This window comes from Pholcus phalangioides, unplaced genomic scaffold, assembly GCF_987345545.1.
Source record: "Pholcus phalangioides strain wild (caught in Gottingen) unplaced genomic scaffold, Ppha-v1.0 ptg000172l_1, whole genome shotgun sequence".
NCBI classification, from domain to species: Eukaryota; Metazoa; Arthropoda; class Arachnida; order Araneae; family Pholcidae; genus Pholcus; species Pholcus phalangioides.
In genome coordinates, this window is record NW_028301637.1 from 1,668,865 (window position 1) to 1,684,502 (window position 15,638).

A 15,638-nucleotide genomic window follows, 5' to 3' on the forward strand; every position below is an offset into this window, starting at 1 on the left:
TCTTGAATGATATGAAAAATAAAACTCGTATGGTAAGCAGTTTCTTGGGATTGGATAGGCAAAGAAAAGACGTTCAATAAACCTCCAGATGAAAACACTAGCATCAAACATATCAGATATCAGTTTGCATGTCAAAGTGTTGTAACCTGGGGGTAGCGGCTGCCAACACAACATTCAAAAAGGGCAGCCGTACCAAAAAAAAAGAAAGAAAAAAAAAATAGGAGAAGCGAAACCGCAGTTTCGCCCCCCGTCAACGCCCAAGAAAGTTTCACTTTGCTTTGGCAAGTTAGAACTAACAAAAGAAAAACTCGAAGAACTCAAGAAAACATTTTTTGTTAGTTTTTTTTTTTAAGTTTTTTTTGTTTTTTTGTTTTTAATTTTTTTTTTTTTTTTTTTGCGTTTTTTTTTCTCATCTGCGACTTGACGGTGATTTCGCCAAGTCTACATCGATTCAGAACCAGTTTCTGAAGTACCCAATTCAACGCAATGCCAAACTCGGTTTAAAATCCGCAAAACTGTCGCATGTTGGCACGCGCTAGCTTCCTCACTCGGCGCATGTTCTCTGGGACTGGAGTCGAGGCGCGAATTGGGGCAGATCTTCTTCTCCTGCGTGGCACTTCAATCGCTCGAGGAGCAATAACATCTAAATAGCTTCCTCCCAAGAAGTCCAACGTTGGAGATGTTGGTTGGATATTTCCAACGCAACAATAACTCGGTTCAGAAGAAATGTAGCTTCCTCCTAACGAGTAGTGTAGGGTCGGACTTGTAGGACGAAGGCGGCCAGCACATTCGAATGTTTGGTCACCGAAAAAGAACCTCTCGAAAGAGCTTTCGTCGTCGTCGTCGTCCTCCTCCTCCTCCTCTCCAACGTGCGCCACAACGAACGGTTGTTGTTCATATTCCTCCCTCGCAACCTGTTCCGGAATTCCAGCATTCGATGAAAGCGGTGGAATGCTTTCTTCCATCTGATTTTCAGAGACAGGCAGAAATAGTGAGGATATTTCACTTACTTCGTCGTCGGAGCTGTCCCTTGGGATGGCACGAAGAAAATCCCAAAGCTGACCAGCCTTTCCATTAGACGACATCTCTCTTTGAGCACGAAGGATAATGTCTTCTATATTCATGGATGGTCCCGACACTTCGAATAAGCTGGAGTCGGTGCCCGGTGCCTCCAACAGGCTTGAGCAATCACCCTCGTACTCAGAACTGTTAGGGCTCAAGGAGATGTTGACGGCCTCCTCACGAGCCTCTTCACCAGACGCCTTCTGCTCAGGTGGTACGGCGTCATCCTCCTCCACATTCCTTGTGCGGAATCTCTTCCAGCGCATCAACATAGATGTCACGAATGCTATTGCGCAAATTTTCGCCATCTTCTCTCTCTCTCTTTTCGTTAATACGAATCCACCGATAACGTGGTGGAGAATTAAAAGGGTCGACTCCCGGCCGCAAAACGAATAAACGATGAATCGTGTAAACGTGACACAGCGAGGAGCCGAGGACGCGCGCGCGAAACGCAAGTCCTTATATACCCATCGAGATGAAAAATTTCCCAGAAATTTTTGGAAAATTCCTAGAATCGTATAAAAATTTTGTATAACATTCCCCTGTACGACAGGTTCGAAAAATTTCCTGGAATTCCAGAAAATTTCCGGGATATTTTTGGACCCGACCAAGAATGGTTGCAGCTGACGATTCGACGGTTCAGTAATCGAACCTGTAGACCCGGCTGTTCATATTGTTATTATTATTATTTTTTTTCATCAATAAGTAGGGGACGTCCTCGGCTGTAAAAGTATATCACGACGTTGAAGATGCAGCGCCATCTATCGATCATAACTGTGGAATGCTACGGTTCCAATGCAGACAGTCCATGTAATTGAAATTACGTTCTCGCAGATGCGCGAATTCATACAGTTACTTTCAGATACGAAATAAATTTATCTCATCGAGAGTCTCTGAGTGCATTTAAAGTCCACCACCAACTTGGACGGGAAAAGCGATGACTGGCGAGAAGAGCTTCAAATCACAAATGCTTCATTTCAGAACCTTAATGTTTTCACAGTTTTGTACAGTGCTTGCAGAGCATCTGATCTCTTGAATGATATGAAAAATAAAACTCGTATGGTAAGCAGTTTCTTGGGATTGGATCGGCAAAGAAAAGACGTTCAATAAACCTCCAGATGAAAACACTAGCATCAAACATATCAGATATCAGTTTGCATGTCAAAGTGTTGTAACCTGGGGGTAGCGGCTGCCAACACAACATTCAAAAAGGGCAGCCGTACCAAAAAAAAAGAAAGAAAAAAAAAATAGGAGAAGCGAAACCGCAGTTTCGCCCCCCGTCAACGCCCAAGAAAGTTTCACTTTGCTTTGGCAAGTTAGAACTAACAAAAGAAAAACTCGAAGAACTCAAGAAAACATTTTTTGTTAGTTTTTTTTTTTAAGTTTTTTTTGTTTTTTTGTTTTTAATTTTTTTTTTTTTTTTTGCGTTTTTTTTTCTCATCTGCGACTTGACGGTGATTTCGCCAAGTCTACATCGATTCAGAACCAGTTTCTGAAGTACCCAATTCAACGCAATGCCAAACTCGGTTTAAAATCCGCAAAACTGTCGCATGTTGGCACGCGCTAGCTTCCTCACTCGGCGCATGTTCTCTGGGACTGGAGTCGAGGCGCGAATTGGGGCAGATCTTCTTCTCCTGCGTGGCACTTCAATCGCTCGAGGAGCAATAACATCTAAATAGCTTCCTCCCAAGAAGTCCAACGTTGGAGATGTTGGTTGGATATTTCCAACGCAACAATAACTCGGTTCAGAAGAAATGTAGCTTCCTCCTAACGAGTAGTGTAGGGTCGGACTTGTAGGACGAAGGCGGCCAGCACATTCGAATGTTTGGTCACCGAAAAAGAACCTCTCGAAAGAGCTTTCGTCGTCGTCGTCGTCCTCGTCCTCCTCCTCTCCAACGTGCGCCACAACGAACGGTTGTTGTTCATATTCCTCCCTCGCAACCTGTTCCGGAATTCCAGCATTCGATGAAAGCGGTGGAATGCTTTCTTCCATCTGATTTTCAGAGACAGGCAGAAATAGTGAGGATATTTCACTTACTTCGTCGTCGGAGCTGTCCCTTGGGATGGCACGAAGAAAATCCCAAAGCTGACCAGCCTTTCCATTAGACGACATCTCTCTTTGAGCACGAAGGATAATGTCTTCTATATTCATGGATGGTCCCGACACTTCGAATAAGCTGGAGTCGGTGCCCGGTGCCTCCAACAGGCTTGAGCAATCACCCTCGTACTCAGAACTGTTAGGGCTCAAGGAGATGTTGACGGCCTCCTCACGAGCCTCTTCACCAGACGCCTTCTGCTCAGGTGGTACGGCGTCATCCTCCTCCACATTCCTTGTGCGGAATCTCTTCCAGCGCATCAACATAGATGTCACGAATGCTATTGCGCAAATTTTCGCCATCTTCTCTCTCTCTCTTTTCGTTAATACGAATCCACCGATAACGTGGTGGAGAATTAAAAGGGTCGACTCCCGGCCGCAAAACGAATAAACGATGAATCGTGTAAACGTGACACAGCGAGGAGCCGAGGACGCGCGCGCGAAACGCAAGTCCTTATATACCCATCGAGATGAAAAATTTCCCAGAATTTTTTGGAAAATTCCTAGAATCGTATAAAAATTTTGTATAACATTCCCCTGTACGACAGGTTCGAAAAATTTCCTGGAATTCCAGAAAATTTCCGGGATATTTTTGGACCCGACCAAGAATGGTTGCAGCTGACGATTCGACGGTTCAGTAATCGAACCTGTAGACCCGGCTGTTCATATTGTTATTATTATTTTTTTTTTTCATCAATAAGTAGGGGACGTCCTCGGCTGTAAAAGTATATCACGACGTTGAAGATGCAGCGCCATCTATCGATCATAACTATGGAATGCTACGGTTCCAATGCAGACAGTCCATGTAATTGAAATTACGTTCTCGCAGATGCGCGAATTCATACAGTTACTTTCAGATACGAAATAAATTTATCTCATCGAGAGTCTCTGAGTGCATTTAAAGTCCACCACCAACTTGGACGGGAAAAGCGATGACTGGCGAGAAGAGCTTCAAATCACAAATGCTTCATTTCAGAACCTTAATGTTTTCACAGTTTTGTACAGTGCTTGCAGAGCATCTGATCTCTTGAATGATATGAAAAATAAAACTCGTATGGTAAGCAGTTTCTTGGGATTGGATCGGCAAAGAAAAGACGTTCAATAAACCTCCAGATGAAAACACTAGCATCAAACATATCAGATATCAGTTTGCATGTCAAAGTGTTGTAACCTGGGGGTAGCGGCTGCCAACACAACATTCAAAAAGGGCAGCCGTACCAAAAAAAAAGAAAGAAAAAAAAAATAGGAGAAGCGAAACCGCAGTTTCGCCCCCCGTCAACGCCCAAGAAAGTTTCACTTTGCTTTGGCAAGTTAGAACTAACAAAAGAAAAACTCGAAGAACTCAAGAAAACATTTTTTGTTAGTTTTTTTTTTTAAGTTTTTTTTGTTTTTTTGTTTTTAATTTTTTTTTTTTTTTTGCGTTTTTTTTTCTCATCTGCGACTTGACGGTGATTTCGCCAAGTCTACATCGATTCAGAACCAGTTTCTGAAGTACCCAATTCAACGCAATGCCAAACTCGGTTTAAAATCCGCAAAACTGTCGCATGTTGGCACGCGCTAGCTTCCTCACTCGGCGCATGTTCTCTGGGACTGGAGTCGAGGCGCGAATTGGGGCAGATCTTCTTCTCCTGCGTGGCACTTCAATCGCTCGAGGAGCAATAACATCTAAATAGCTTCCTCCCAAGAAGTCCAACGTTGGAGATGTTGGTTGGATATTTCCAACGCAACAATAACTCGGTTCAGAAGAAATGTAGCTTCCTCCTAACGAGTAGTGTAGGGTCGGACTTGTAGGACGAAGGCGGCCAGCACATTCGAATGTTTGGTCACCGAAAAAGAACCTCTCGAAAGAGCTTTCGTCGTCGTCGTCGTCCTCCTCCTCCTCCTCTCCAACGTGCGCCACAACGAACGGTTGTTGTTCATATTCCTCCCTCGCAACCTGTTCCGGAATTCCAGCATTCGATGAAAGCGGTGGAATGCTTTCTTCCATCTGATTTTCAGAGACAGGCAGAAATAGTGAGGATATTTCACTTACTTCGTCGTCGGAGCTGTCCCTTGGGATGGCACGAAGAAAATCCCAAAGCTGACCAGCCTTTCCATTAGACGACATCTCTCTTTGAGCACGAAGGATAATGTCTTCTATATTCATGGATGGTCCCGACACTTCGAATAAGCTGGAGTCGGTGCCCGGTGCCTCCAACAGGCTTGAGCAATCACCCTCGTACTCAGAACTGTTAGGGCTCAAGGAGATGTTGACGGCCTCCTCACGAGCCTCTTCACCAGACGCCTTCTGCTCAGGTGGTACGGCGTCATCCTCCTCCACATTCCTTGTGCGGAATCTCTTCCAGCGCATCAACATAGATGTCACGAATGCTATTGCGCAAATTTTCGCCATCTTCTCTCTCTCTCTTTTCGTTAATACGAATCCACCGATAACGTGGTGGAGAATTAAAAGGGTCGACTCCCGGCCGCAAAACGAATAAACGATGAATCGTGTAAACGTGACACAGCGAGGAGCCGAGGACGCGCGCGCGAAACGCAAGTCCTTATATACCCATCGAGATGAAAAATTTCCCAGAAATTTTTGGAAAATTCCTAGAATCGTATAAAAATTTTGTATAACATTCCCCTGTACGACAGGTTCGAAAAATTTCCTGGAATTCCAGAAAATTTCCGGGATATTTTTGGACCCGACCAAGAATGGTTGCAGCTGACGATTCGACGGTTCAGTAATCGAACCTGTAGACCCGGCTGTTCATATTGTTATTATTATTTTTTTTTTTCATCAATAAGTAGGGGACGTCCTCGGCTGTAAAAGTATATCACGACGTTGAAGATGCAGCGCCATCTATCGATCATAACTGTGGAATGCTACGGTTCCAATGCAGACAGTCCATGTACTTGAAATTACGTTCTCGCAGATGCGCGAATTCATACAGTTACTTTCAGATACGAAATAAATTTATCTCATCGAGAGTCTCTGAGTGCATTTAAAGTCCACCACCAACTTGGACGGGAAAAGCGATGACTGGCGAGAAGAGCTTCAAATCACAAATGCTTCATTTCAGAACCTTAATGTTTTCACAGTTTTGTACAGTGCTTGCAGAGCATCTGATCTCTTGAATGATATGAAAAATAAAACTCGTATGGTAAGCAGTTTCTTGGGATTGGATCGGCAAAGAAAAGACGTTCAATAAACCTCCAGATGAAAACACTAGCATCAAACATATCAGATATCAGTTTGCATGTCAAAGTGTTGTAACCTGGGGGTAGCGGCTGCCAACACAACATTCAAAAAGGGCAGCCGTACCAAAAAAAAAGAAAGAAAAAAAAAATAGGAGAAGCGAAACCGCAGTTTCGCCCCCCGTCAACGCCCAAGAAAGTTTCACTTTGCTTTGGCAAGTTAGAACTAACAAAAGAAAAACTCGAAGAACTCAAGAAAACATTTTTTGTTAGTTTTTTTTTTAAGTTTTTTTTTGTTTTTTTGTTTTTAATTTTTTTTTTTTTTTTTTTTTTGCGTTTTTTTTTCTCATCTGCGACTTGACGGTGATTTCGCCAAGTCTACATCGATTCAGAACCAGTTTCTGAAGTACCCAATTCAACGCAATGCCAAACTCGGTTTAAAATCCGCAAAACTGTCGCATGTTGGCACGCGCTAGCTTCCTCACTCGGCGCATGTTCTCTGGGACTGGAGTCGAGGCGCGAATTGGGGCAGATCTTCTTCTCCTGCGTGGCACTTCAATCGCTCGAGGAGCAATAACATCTAAATAGCTTCCTCCCAAGAAGTCCAACGTTGGAGATGTTGGTTGGATATTTCCAACGCAACAATAACTCGGTTCAGAAGAAATGTAGCTTCCTCCTAACGAGTAGTGTAGGGTCGGACTTGTAGGACGAAGGCGGCCAGCACATTCGAATGTTTGGTCACCGAAAAAGAACCTCTCGAAAGAGCTTTCGTCGTCGTCGTCGTCCTCGTCCTCCTCCTCTCCAACGTGCGCCACAACGAACGGTTGTTGTTCATATTCCTCCCTCGCAACCTGTTCCGGAATTCCAGCATTCGATGAAAGCGGTGGAATGCTTTCTTCCATCTGATTTTCAGAGACAGGCAGAAATAGTGAGGATATTTCACTTACTTCGTCGTCGGAGCTGTCCCTTGGGATGGCACGAAGAAAATCCCAAAGCTGACCAGCCTTTCCATTAGACGACATCTCTCTTTGAGCACGAAGGATAATGTCTTCTATATTCATGGATGGTCCCGACACTTCGAATAAGCTGGAGTCGGTGCCCGGTGCCTCCAACAGGCTTGAGCAATCACCCTCGTACTCAGAACTGTTAGGGCTCAAGGAGATGTTGACGGCCTCCTCACGAGCCTCTTCACCAGACGCCTTCTGCTCAGGTGGTACGGCGTCATCCTCCTCCACATTCCTTGTGCGGAATCTCTTCCAGCGCATCAACATAGATGTCACGAATGCTATTGCGCAAATTTTCGCCATCTTCTCTCTCTCTCTTTTCGTTAATACGAATCCACCGATAACGTGGTGGAGAATTAAAAGGGTCGACTCCCGGCCGCAAAACGAATAAACGATGAATCGTGTAAACGTGACACAGCGAGGAGCCGAGGACGCGCGCGCGAAACGCAAGTCCTTATATACCCATCGAGATGAAAAATTTCCCAGAAATTTTTTTAAAATTCCTAGAATCGTATAAAAATTTTGTATAACATTCCCCTGTACGACAGGTTCGAAAAATTTCCTGGAATTCCAGAAAATTTCCGGGATATTTTTGGACCCGACCAAGAATGGTTGCAGCTGACGATTCGACGGTTCAGTAATCGAACCTGTAGACCCGGCTGTTCATATTGTTATTATTATTATTTTTTTTCATCAATAAGTAGGGGACGTCCTCGGCTGTAAAAGTATATCACGACGTTGAAGATGCAGCGCCATCTATCGATCATAACTGTGGAATGCTACGGTTCCAATGCAGACAGTCCATGTAATTGAAATTACGTTCTCGCAGATGCGCGAATTCATACAGTTACTTTCAGATACGAAATAAATTTATCTCATCGAGAGTCTCTGAGTGCATTTAAAGTCCACCACCAACTTGGACGGGAAAAGCGATGACTGGCGAGAAGAGCTTCAAATCACAAATGCTTCATTTCAGAACCTTAATGTTTTCACAGTTTTGTACAGTGCTTGCAGAGCATCTGATCTCTTGAATGATATGAAAAATAAAACTCGTATGGTAAGCAGTTTCTTGGGATTGGATCGGCAAAGAAAAGACGTTCAATAAACCTCCAGATGAAAACACTAGCATCAAACATATCAGATATCAGTTTGCATGTCAAAGTGTTGTAACCTGGGGGTAGCGGCTGCCAACACAACATTCAAAAAGGGCAGCCGTACCAAAAAAAAAGAAAGAAAAAAAAAATAGGAGAAGCGAAACCGCAGTTTCGCCCCCCGTCAACGCCCAAGAAAGTTTCACTTTGCTTTGGCAAGTTAGAACTAACAAAAGAAAAACTCGAAGAACTCAAGAAAACATTTTTTGTTAGTTTTTTTTTTTAAGTTTTTTTTGTTTTTTTGTTTTTAATTTTTTTTTTTTTTTTTTTTTGCGTTTTTTTTTCTCATCTGCGACTTGACGGTGATTTCGCCAAGTCTACATCGATTCAGAACCAGTTTCTGAAGTACCCAATTCAACGCAATGCCAAACTCGGTTTAAAATCCGCAAAACTGTCGCATGTTGGCACGCGCTAGCTTCCTCACTCGGCGCATGTTCTCTGGGACTGGAGTCGAGGCGCGAATTGGGGCAGATCTTCTTCTCCTGCGTGGCACTTCAATCGCTCGAGGAGCAATAACATCTAAATAGATTCCTCCCAAGAAGTCCAACGTTGGAGATGTTGGTTGGATATTTCCAACGCAACAATAACTCGGTTCAGAAGAAATGTAGCTTCCTCCTAACGAGTAGTGTAGGGTCGGACTTGTAGGACGAAGGCGGCCAGCACATTCGAATGTTTGGTCACCGAAAAAGAACCTCTCGAAAGAGCTTTCGTCGTCGTCGTCGTCCTCGTCCTCCTCCTCTCCAACGTGCGCCACAACGAACGGTTGTTGTTCATATTCCTCCCTCGCAACCTGTTCCGGAATTCCAGCATTCGATGAAAGCGGTGGAATGCTTTCTTCCATCTGATTTTCAGAGACAGGCAGAAATAGTGAGGATATTTCACTTACTTCGTCGTCGGAGCTGTCCCTTGGGATGGCACGAAGAAAATCCCAAAGCTGACCAGCCTTTCCATTAGACGACATCTCTCTTTGAGCACGAAGGATAATGTCTTCTATATTCATGGATGGTCCCGACACTTCGAATAAGCTGGAGTCGGTGCCCGGTGCCTCCAACAGGCTTGAGCAATCACCCTCGTACTCAGAACTGTTAGGAACTGTTAGATGTTGACGGCCTCCTCACGAGCCTCTTCACCAGACGCCTTCTGCTCAGGTGGTACGGCGTCATCCTCCTCCACATTCCTTGTGCGGAATCTCTTCCAGCGCATCAACATAGATGTCACGAATGCTATTGCGCAAATTTTCGCCATCTTCTCTCTCTCTCTTTTCGTTAATACGAATCCACCGATAACGTGGTGGAGAATTAAAAGGGTCGACTCCCGGCCGCAAAACGAATAAACGATGAATCGTGTAAACGTGACACAGCGAGGAGCCGAGGACGCGCGCGCGAAACGCAAGTCCTTATATACCCATCGAGATGAAAAATTTCCCAGAAATTTTTGGAAAATTCCTAGAATCGTATAAAAATTTTGTATAACATTCCCCTGTACGACAGGTTCGAAAAATTTCCTGGAATTCCAGAAAATTTCCGGGATATTTTTGGACCCGACCAAGAATGGTTGCAGCTGACGATTCGACGGTTCAGTAATCGAACCTGTAGACCCGGCTGTTCATATTGTTATTATTATTTTTTTTTTCATCAATAAGTAGGGGACGTCCTCGGCTGTAAAAGTATATCACGACGTTGAAGATGCAGCGCCATCTATCGATCATAACTGTGGAATGCTACGGTTCCAATGCAGACAGTCCATGTAATTGAAATTACGTTCTCGCAGATGCGCGAATTCATACAGTTACTTTCAGATACGAAATAAATTTATCTCATCGAGAGTCTCTGAGTGCATTTAAAGTCCACCACCAACTTGGACGGGAAAAGCGATGACTGGCGAGAAGAGCTTCAAATCACAAATGCTTCATTTCAGAACCTTAATGTTTTCACAGTTTTGTACAGTGCTTGCAGAGCATCTGATCTCTTGAATGATATGAAAAATAAAACTCGTATGGTAAGCAGTTTCTTGGGATTGGATCGGCAAAGAAAAGACGTTCAATAAACCTCCAGATGAAAACACTAGCATCAAACATATCAGATATCAGTTTGCATGTCAAAGTGTTGTAACCTGGGGGTAGCGGCTGCCAACACAACATTCAAAAAGGGCAGCCGTACCAAAAAAAAAGAAAGAAAAAAAAAATAGGAGAAGCGAAACCGCAGTTTCGCCCCCCGTCAACGCCCAAGAAAGTTTCACTTTGCTTTGGCAAGTTAGAACTAACAAAAGAAAAACTCGAAGAACTCAAGAAAACATTTTTTGTTAGTTTTTTTTTTTAAGTTTTTTTTGTTTTTTTGTTTTTAATTTTTTTTTTTTTTTTTTGCGTTTTTTTTTCTCATCTGCGACTTGACGGTGATTTCGCCAAGTCTACATCGATTCAGAACCAGTTTCTGAAGTACCCAATTCAACGCAATGCCAAACTCGGTTTAAAATCCGCAAAACTGTCGCATGTTGGCACGCGCTAGCTTCCTCACTCGGCGCATGTTCTCTGGGACTGGAGTCGAGGCGCGAATTGGGGCAGATCTTCTTCTCCTGCGTGGCACTTCAATCGCTCGAGGAGCAATAACATCTAAATAGCTTCCTCCCAAGAAGTCCAACGTTGGAGATGTTGGTTGGATATTTCCAACGCAACAATAACTCGGTTCAGAAGAAATGTAGCTTCCTCCTAACGAGTAGTGTAGGGTCGGACTTGTAGGACGAAGGCGGCCAGCACATTCGAATGTTTGGTCACCGAAAAAGAACCTCTCGAAAGAGCTTTCGTCGTCGTCGTCGTCCTCGTCCTCCTCCTCTCCAACGTGCGCCACAACGAACGGTTGTTGTTCATATTCCTCCCTCGCAACCTGTTCCGGAATTCCAGCATTCGATGAAAGCGGTGGAATGCTTTCTTCCATCTGATTTTCAGAGACAGGCAGAAATAGTGAGGATATTTCACTTACTTCGTCGTCGGAGCTGTCCCTTGGGATGGCACGAAGAAAATCCCAAAGCTGACCAGCCTTTCCATTAGACGACATCTCTCTTTGAGCACGAAGGATAATGTCTTCTATATTCATGGATGGTCCCGACACTTCGAATAAGCTGGAGTCGGTGCCCGGTGCCTCCAACAGGCTTGAGCAATCACCCTCGTACTCAGAACTGTTAGGGCTCAAGGAGATGTTGACGGCCTCCTCACGAGCCTCTTCACCAGACGCCTTCTGCTCAGGTGGTACGGCGTCATCCTCCTCCACATTCCTTGTGCGGAATCTCTTCCAGCGCATCAACATAGATGTCACGAATGCTATTGCGCAAATTTTCGCCATCTTCTCTCTCTCTCTTTTCGTTAATACGAATCCACCGATAACGTGGTGGAGAATTAAAAGGGTCGACTCCCGGCCGCAAAACGAATAAACGATGAATCGTGTAAACGTGACACAGCGAGGAGCCGAGGACGCGCGCGCGAAACGCAAGTCCTTATATACCCATCGAGATGAAAAATTTCCCAGAAATTTTTGGAAAATTCCTAGAATCGTATAAAAATTTTGTATAACATTCCCCTGTACGACAGGTTCGAAAAATTTCCTGGAATTCCAGAAAATTTCCGGGATATTTTTGGACCCGACCAAGAATGGTTGCAGCTGACGATTCGACGGTTCAGTAATCGAACCTGTAGACCCGGCTGTTCATATTGTTATTATTTTTTTTTTTTTCATCAATAAGTAGGGGACGTCCTCGGCTGTAAAAGTATATCACGACGTTGAAGATGCAGCGCCATCTATCGATCATAACTATGGAATGCTACGGTTCCAATGCAGACAGTCCATGTAATTGAAATTACGTTCTCGCAGATGCGCGAATTCATACAGTTACTTTCAGATACGAAATAAATTTATCTCATCGAGAGTCTCTGAGTGCATTTAAAGTCCACCACCAACTTGGACGGGAAAAGCGATGACTGGCGAGAAGAGCTTCAAATCACAAATGCTTCATTTCAGAACCTTAATGTTTTCACAGTTTTGTACAGTGCTTGCAGAGCATCTGATCTCTTGAATGATATGAAAAATAAAACTCGTATGGTAAGCAGTTTCTTGGGATTGGATCGGCAAAGAAAAGACGTTCAATAAACCTCCAGATGAAAACACTAGCATCAAACATATCAGATATCAGTTTGCATGTCAAAGTGTTGTAACCTGGGGGTAGCGGCTGCCAACACAACATTCAAAAAGGGCAGCCGTACCAAAAAAAAAGAAAGAAAAAAAAAATAGGAGAAGCGAAACCGCAGTTTCGCCCCCCGTCAACGCCCAAGAAAGTTTCACTTTGCTTTGGCAAGTTAGAACTAACAAAAGAAAAACTCGAAGAACTCAAGAAAACATTTTTTGTTAGTTTTTTTTTTTAAGTTTTTTTTGTTTTTTTGTTTTTAATTTTTTTTTTTTTTTTTTTGCGTTTTTTTTTCTCATCTGCGACTTGACGGTGATTTCGCCAAGTCTACATCGATTCAGAACCAGTTTCTGAAGTACCCAATTCAACGCAATGCCAAACTCGGTTTAAAATCCGCAAAACTGTCGCATGTTGGCACGCGCTAGCTTCCTCACTCGGCGCATGTTCTCTGGGACTGGAGTCGAGGCGCGAATTGGGGCAGATCTTCTTCTCCTGCGTGGCACTTCAATCGCTCGAGGAGCAATAACATCTAAATAGCTTCCTCCCAAGAAGTCCAACGTTGGAGATGTTGGTTGGATATTTCCAACGCAACAATAACTCGGTTCAGAAGAAATGTAGCTTCCTCCTAACGAGTAGTGTAGGGTCGGACTTGTAGGACGAAGGCGGCCAGCACATTCGAATGTTTGGTCACCGAAAAAGAACCTCTCGAAAGAGCTTTCGTCGTCGTCGTCGTCCTCGTCCTCCTCCTCTCCAACGTGCGCCACAACGAACGGTTGTTGTTCATATTCCTCCCTCGCAACCTGTTCCGGAATTCCAGCATTCGATGAAAGCGGTGGAATGCTTTCTTCCATCTGATTTTCAGAGACAGGCAGAAATAGTGAGGATATTTCACTTACTTCGTCGTCGGAGCTGTCCCTTGGGATGGCACGAAGAAAATCCCAAAGCTGACCAGCCTTTCCATTAGACGACATCTCTCTTTGAGCACGAAGGATAATGTCTTCTATATTCATGGATGGTCCCGACACTTCGAATAAGCTGGAGTCGGTGCCCGGTGCCTCCAACAGGCTTGAGCAATCACCCTCGTACTCAGAACTGTTAGGGCTCAAGGAGATGTTGACGGCCTCCTCACGAGCCTCTTCACCAGACGCCTTCTGCTCAGGTGGTACGGCGTCATCCTCCTCCACATTCCTTGTGCGGAATCTCTTCCAGCGCATCAACATAGATGTCACGAATGCTATTGCGCAAATTTTCGCCATCTTCTCTCTCTCTCTTTTCGTTAATACGAATCCACCGATAACGTGGTGGAGAATTAAAAGGGTCGACTCCCGGCCGCAAAACGAATAAACGATGAATCGTGTAAACGTGACACAGCGAGGAGCCGAGGACGCGCGCGCGAAACGCAAGTCCTTATATACCCATCGAGATGAAAAATTTCCCAGAAATTTTTGGAAAATTCCTAGAATCGTATAAAAATTTTGTATAACATTCCCCTGTACGACAGGTTCGAAAAATTTCCTGGAATTCCAGAAAATTTCCGGGATATTTTTGGACCCGACCAAGAATGGTTGCAGCTGACGATTCGACGGTTCAGTAATCGAACCTGTAGACCCGGCTGTTCATATTGTTATTATTATTTTTTTTTTCATCAATAAGTAGGGGACGTCCTCGGCTGTAAAAGTATATCACGACGTTGAAGATGCAGCGCCATCTATCGATCATAACTGTGGAATGCTACGGTTCCAATGCAGACAGTCCATGTAATTGAAATTACGTTCTCGCAGATGCGCGAATTCATACAGTTACTTTCAGATACGAAATAAATTTATCTCATCGAGAGTCTCTGAGTGCATTTAAAGTCCACCACCAACTTGGACGGGAAAAGCGATGACTGGCGAGAAGAGCTTCAAATCACAAATGCTTCATTTCAGAACCTTAATGTTTTCACAGTTTTGTACAGTGCTTGCAGAGCATCTGATCTCTTGAATGATATGAAAAATAAAACTCGTATGGTAAGCAGTTTCTTGGGATTGGATCGGCAAAGAAAAGACGTTCAATAAACCTCCAGATGAAAACACTAGCATCAAACATATCAGATATCAGTTTGCATGTCAAAGTGTTGTAACCTGGGGGTAGCGGCTGCCAACACAACACTCAAAAAGGGCAGCCGTACCAAAAAAAAAGAAAGAAAAAAAAAATAGGAGAAGCGAAACCGCAGTTTCGCCCCCCGTCAACACCCAAGAAAGTTTCACTTTGCTTTGGCAAGTTAGAACTAACAAAAGAAAAACTCGAAGAACTCAAGAAAACATTTTTTGTTAGTTTTTTTTTTTAAGTTTTTTTTTGTTTTTTTGTTTTTAATTTTTTTTTTTTTTTTTTTTGCGTTTTTTTTTCTCATCTGCGACTTGACGGTGATTTCGCCAAGTCTACATCGATTCAGAACCAGTTTCTGAAGTACCCAATTCAACGCAATGCCAAACTCGGTTTAAAATCCGCAAAACAGTCGCATGTTGGCACGCGCTAGCTTCCTCACTCGGCGCATGTTCTCTGGGACTGGAGTCGAGGCGCGAATTGGGGCAGATCTTCTTCTCCTGCGTGGCACTTCAATCGCTCGAGGAGCAATAACATCTAAATAGCTTCCTCCCAAGAAGTCCAACGTTGGAGATGTTGGTTGGATATTTCCAACGCAACAATAACTCGGTTCAGAAGAAATGTAGCTTCCTCCTAACGAGTAGTGTAGGGTCGGACTTGTAGGACGAAGGCGGCCAGCACATTCGAATGTTTGGTCACCGAAAAAGAACCTCTCGAAAGAGCTTTCGTCGTCGTCGTCGTCCTCGTCCTCCTCCTCTCCAACGTGCGCCACAACGAACGGTTGTTGTTCATATTCCTCCCTCGCAACCTGTTCCGGAATTCCAGCATTCGATGAAAGCGGTGGAATGCTTTCTTCCATCTGATTTTCAGAGACAGGCAGAAATAGTGAGG